Below are 6,000 nucleotides of genomic sequence, written 5' to 3'. Positions count from 1 at the left end.
GCTGGGAACCTAGGGCCCAAGTCGTCTGGGATAGAGGAAGCCTACTGTCACTTCCGCCCTGCTGCTGGGCTGTGGCTACACGAGGCTGCTGTCCCATCAACTAAAAGAAGAAACCATGCCTGCCTCAGGGAGCAGGTGAGCATCACAGGGTACACTCTGCATCCTGGGTTCAGTCCTTCTGCAGTGACCAAGCTTTTCTACCTGGGCAAGAAGGAAATGTGATCCAACTCGGTTCAGACTTTTAGGATAGAGTGGAGAAGGAACAGAGGCCCCGAGGGACAGAACAAATAGGGAAACACTGTGACAGACTGAAACGACACAGCCTCAAACCCACTTTCACAAAGGAGCCCCCAGACCTGGCGGCCCGGAACTAGACCCCACCCCAGACACATGACCACTAACTACGCCAGTTTGTAAGCTTCCCTTGGTCCACAACTCTGCGAGCCAGAATTTTCTCAGTGGCTAGGGGTTTGGAAGGAAGTCTTAGGAATCTGGAAAATTTGCAAATCTATTTAAAATCTCCAAAGTCCGCCTGGCAGTTGACTGGCCTGTAGCCAGACAGTCTTAGGCACAAGCCTTGGTCCAAGGGACAGAAGTTAGGATCCTGAAGTCTCCACTTCTGTAAAAGCTGCTGACCACCTTGGATTCCCGTCCCTTGCTCCTGCTACCTCTCCCTACCCCACCCCCACAGACTGGCTGTACCTTGGAGGTTCCAGGTATGTCGGATCTTGAAAGGTATGGGGGTATCTGAAGAGGGGGGCTAGGCAGCAGGATTGAGGGGGCAGTAGCCACTTATGGTGGGTAGAGGGGATGGCCCTGCCGTCAAGGGGAGTCCCTGCCTTTCTCCCATCTGGTTTTGTCACTTTTTTTCTGTCCCCACCCCCACCCCCACCCCTACCCCCACTGCACAAACAGGCACAGGCTAGGAAGGGAGGGGGACATGGGATGGGTTTTCTCCTCCCTGGACTTACCGGCTAGAGATGGCTGCTGGTGTGTGCTATCACCCCCTCCAGGAAGTCCTCCTCGCTGTCCTCTGGATCCAAAATGGACAGCAGGAGAAGGGCTGGCCTGATCGCGGAAAGCCCTGGGAGAAGCGGGGGAATGGAGAGGGTGCTCAGGGGCGAGGAGTAGTCCGGCCCCTCCTCACTCCAAAAGCATCCTCTGGGAGGAGCGGAGCTGCCTGGAGGGGCCGCCCTGGGTCTAGCTGGCAGGCAGGAGGCTGACGACTGGTCTGGGCCGCTCTGGCTCTGGGCTCCTCTGTGTTCTCCTTTCTCTCAAAGTTACTCCCAGAGCAATCCTAGGTCCCAGATAGGGCAGCCGGGACTGTGACCACAGTCAGCCCCAGTGCTCACACCACTGTGGGCTATACGTGCCCCCACCACCACCACCACACACTTTGGGGGAAAGGCTGCAGGGCCGATTCTGATTGGCCGAGCTGGGGGAAGGGGGGAGGTGGAGCAGGGAGGGTGGAAGCGTGTGTCTGTTTTCAATTTCAGGTTTTTTTTTTTTTTCCTCTCTCTTTCTTTTCCCCCAAGTTTCTTGTTTTTCTTCCTCCTTTCCCTCTGCTCCCTCCCTTCACCGGCTCGCTCAGGATGTTTAGAAATTCCGCTGCCTACGCCAGCCACTGAGTCACTTTATTAGAGCGGCCTGCCCCATTTGCCTGATGCTTGTCAAATGGAGCCTTCCTTGACCATGGCACCTGGGGTGAGAGTGAGAGAGAGAGAGAGAGAGAGAGAGAGAGAGAGAGAGAGAGAGAGAGAGAGAGAGAGAGAGAGAGAGAGAGAGAGAGAGAGAGGAGAGAGATAGAGAGAGAGCGGAGGAGAGAGAGAGAGAGAGAGAGAGAGAGAGAGAGAGAGAGAGAGAGAGAGAGAGAGGCACTCAGTTTCTCCATCTGTAAAGGAAGTGCTGATGATTTGTGTAGTGGACTTACATCTGCTCGGTATGAGGAACTGTACTGGGTTCTGGGACTCTGTAATAAGAGACCACCTGAGTTGGAAAGATATTCCCAGATAAGCCGGTACCCCCAGAAAAGGAGTGACTGACAGCACACTAGAGAAAGACCCAAGGCTGACAGAGCTACTGCCTAGTCCTGACTCTTCAGCTGGGCCGGGAGCTGTCTCTTTTGCTGCCTTAAACTTTGAGCCTGATTCTGGTTCATCTCTGCACACAGATGAGTCAATCAGCAGAGGAGTGTCTCTATAAACACTCACTGCAAGGTAAAAAGGAAAAAAAAAGAACATTAAGACTCTGAGAATGGTGGAGCATGCCTGTGATCTTAGATAGACGGGTCTTTTTTAAAAAAATAATTTATTTATTTTTTAATTTTATATGCACTGGTGTTTCACCTGCAGTGGATGTAAACATGTTTTTGTTTTGATCCCAAGTATGGGATGTGAAATATCCTTGTGTTGAGGGCGTGTGATGTTTGTCTGCTGGAAACAGACTTGTGAGAGGGCACATGATGTTTGCCCCTTAGATGGGGAACTGCTCCATGGGGAAGCATGGTCTTTGCCATCTGATAAACATCCTGGCAGGGACTCTTAGTGGGAATATGTATGAGCTTTTAGGTTTTTTACACTGCTTCACATTGAGTGGCTGTTCACCACTTCAAGACACTCCTAAAAGAGAAACACTCCAAGGCGCCAGGTTCTAGCCGCTGTGGTTGCTTTTGCTGGATTTCTGGTTTGCTGTTTAACAGGTCTTCTGGAATCCCAAAGACAAAGATTGGAATCCAAGGAAGTGGGTCTGAAAAGGTCGACTTCTCCTGCCTCAATTAACCTCTTTTCTCTCCTATCTAGGGTAAGTGAATTAGAAGGGAGGTATAGGCATTAAAGAACCCCCAAATAAAGCAGATTTGTAAACGATCAAATCCTACTTTCACCTGTTTGTATGTCTGTGTGAGGGCGTTGGATCCCCTGGAACTGGAATTACAAACAGCTGTGAGCTGCTATGTAAGTGATAGGAATTGAACCCTGGCCCTCTGGAAGAGCAGCCAGTGCTCTTACCTGCTGAACTATCTCTCCAGGCCCCAGAAGATGGGTCTTGATCCCAGATAAGACTACCAGAAGACGGCAGGTCTTAGCTATACGGAGAGACTTTATCTTTAAAAACAAAACAAAACAAAACAAAAAAAACCACACACACACAAAAAGTATATTCTTAGATTCCAGAAACATCAAGTCTTATTGGCAGATCACCCCAGAAATACAAGGATGATGGGACCTGAAGCTCTCAAGCTGTGGCAACTTCCCAGGAAACAGCGGGACCTCGCAGAACCAGACCTTGCTATGAGCCAGACCACAGGATGATGGCTTAGATGCGCTCTTTCCTCTTGGTCCCCTCTAGCTCTTATTAGTACTACAGGCAGGGCTTAGGACAGCAGTTCCCATCTCTTACCAGGATGACCACGCTGAAATATAAATGCTTTTCTTGCTTCATTGTCACAGTTCTGACTGGACTCGTCCAGGCAGCAGTGGCCGAGCCCGGTGTCAGCTCTCTGGCCTGGTGTTCCTGAAACTCTCCCAAGATAAATAACACCAGTCTTGGCTTTCTTTTTCTACAAGAAACAAAGACCCAGGGGTAAAGTGGCATGGAAAGGAAGTATGACCTGCCCAAGGTCGCCCCGCACATTGCCTCATGTATTTGGGATACTTTAAGCCCCCACCCCCACCCCACCCCCATCTCCATCTCTGCCCCTGGCCCGAAGAAGCGGGAAAGAATTACTTTGCTCTGTCTTATAGCAAGGAAACTGAGGTACAAGTTCAGTGAGTTTCCTGAGCTCTCGTGGCAACAGCAAGGGTGGAACTAGGTTGTCTGGGCCACACTAGCAGTGACAGGTGCCCTGCCTTCCTCCTAGCTTGCGCCGTTTGGCTGCAGGGCAAGGTACCGCCCTTTGCATTCCTGTCCATCTCTCCAGCCCTCTTCCCCAGAGCTGCTTTCCTTCCTCTAGATGGTCTTTTTCCACACTCACCTCTCTAGATCCAGGCCTGTTCTTAGGCACCCAGCCCTCAAAAGGACTTGAAGCCTTGAGTGGAGCTACCCCCACCCCCGCCCCCAACTCCTGGGGAAAGCTGGGTTCCAGGATTTGGAGAAGGGGTCTCCTAGATCACACAGCTAAGTTCTGTCCTCTGTTCACTCTATCTTCTGCGTTTCTCTGCCCACCTCCTGGCACATTCTACCATCCCCCCCACCCCTGTGTGCCCCACCCCCTGCCACTTCTCCATTCCCACCAAGGTCTCCGATCAAGGGCATCTGACATCCCACTATTTATCTTGCCATCATTTCTTAGTCTCATCTCAGTAGCAATTGCCCAGCAGAGGACTGGGCAGGACTGTGTGCAAAAAGGGACTCAAGACTGACCCAGGCCACATTGGGTAATGAATCTCTAGAAGGAGTGCCTGACCCAGGGGTCATGGGGGAGCAGGGATAATGCCAAAGGTCACAGGGTCAAGCCTACACACGATTTCCTATGTCAAAGACCCCACAGAAACTGTAACTCCCTAGGTTTGAGCCCCCAGACCACAAAACAGAGAGGTATGGTGGTGAGGGTTGTATACCCCAAATTTCACTTGGCTGTGCTCCTTTGAACCCTCAGGTCAATTGTAGTGATCAGCAAACCTTGCAGGAAGCAAGGAGGAGTGTCCACTCCACAGTCCCAGAGGAAGAGAAGACACCTGGCCCTGGCCTTCCAGAGTCGTTGGATGGGTCCTCGTCTGATTCTGAGTCTCTGTTCCTCAGCTGGGGTCACTGCAGCACAGTGACTTTGGGGTGTTCTGCTGCATGCTGTGTCCCACATGGGTGGACACTGGCTAGGAAAAGAAGGCTGGTAGGCCCTGGGTCAGGGGACAGCTGGGGACCAAAGATGCAGTATAGAGGAAGGAGGAGTGGTAGCGGCTCCCTAGGGGAAGCTGGGGGCTGCCACTTCCGGCCAGCCCAGCAGTCCACTGGCCCATCTGGAATCACTTAGCTCCACCACCATTAACCCTTGGTTGGGCATGAGAGCTGTTTCTCCTCCCACTGATGGGGGACAGGCAACACAGAACTGGCCCTTGTGAAGGCCTGGACTCTAAGACTAAACTGTCACCACGGAGGGTGGATCTGGGACCCCAAGACTAAAGATGGGTTCGGATTTCAGCCTTTCCGTTTGAGGCTGGAAGACCTTGAAACAAGCCAGCCTCAGTTTCCAGCTCTAGTAAACAGGTAAGTCAGGGCCGAATCCTTCAACAGCTGAGATTCACGTTGTCCTCCAGGGCAGCATTGTGGCTGGAAGGATGACAGGGGGAAAGCATTCCATCAGTAGGTGTCTCCTCACTCACCACTTCTTCAGCATCCTGCAGGGATACAGTAGCACCATGGTGCTGGGGTGGCAAGCGTGGCCCCAGCCCCACCGTGGACAGAACTAACAGTGTGCATTCACTCACTACCCATATCCTAGGAGGATCCTGTTTGGCTCACACAGTGAGGGGAAAGCTGCTGAGGGTGGATGATGGGTAGAACTCAGAGGGGGGCTCTAGGCCTTGGGGTATCACACTTCTCACCCACACAGACTAGTGATGGTATACTCAAAGGGTAAGGAGCTGAGCCCTAGGCCCGAATTTCCAAACCAAACACAAAATTGCTTCTTGGCTGTATAACTCTCAGAATGCCCTGAGCCTTGGGGGCTTTAAAACAGGGACTTATGTGCCTACCTCACACGCTGTGAGAGGCCTGAGTGCAAGATGCACACAGGTGTTTGGAGCAAGCATGAGGGCAGGGCAAGAAGAGTTTTGTTGAGGATAACAGATGTGCAGGTATTCACAGGAGTCTATGATTAGGGTTAGAGGGAAGCCCTCCACCCATAAGGGATGGTGACAGAAGTGGCTCGTGCCAGGCCATATAATCCTGCAGCATGGGCACAGATGCGACCAGTGGCAACAAAGGCTTGGTTTTGACTTTTATGCCCGTGTTCTGTCCAGACTGTGTGTAACCACCTCCCTCCCCCCTCCACACACACATATACCT

The sequence above is a fragment of the Acomys russatus genome, chromosome 20 (assembly GCF_903995435.1).
Source record: "Acomys russatus chromosome 20, mAcoRus1.1, whole genome shotgun sequence".
Classification (NCBI taxonomy): domain Eukaryota; kingdom Metazoa; phylum Chordata; class Mammalia; order Rodentia; family Muridae; genus Acomys; species Acomys russatus.
The sequence above is the reverse complement of the archived record's forward strand: the minus strand, read 5'-3'. Positions refer to the sequence as shown.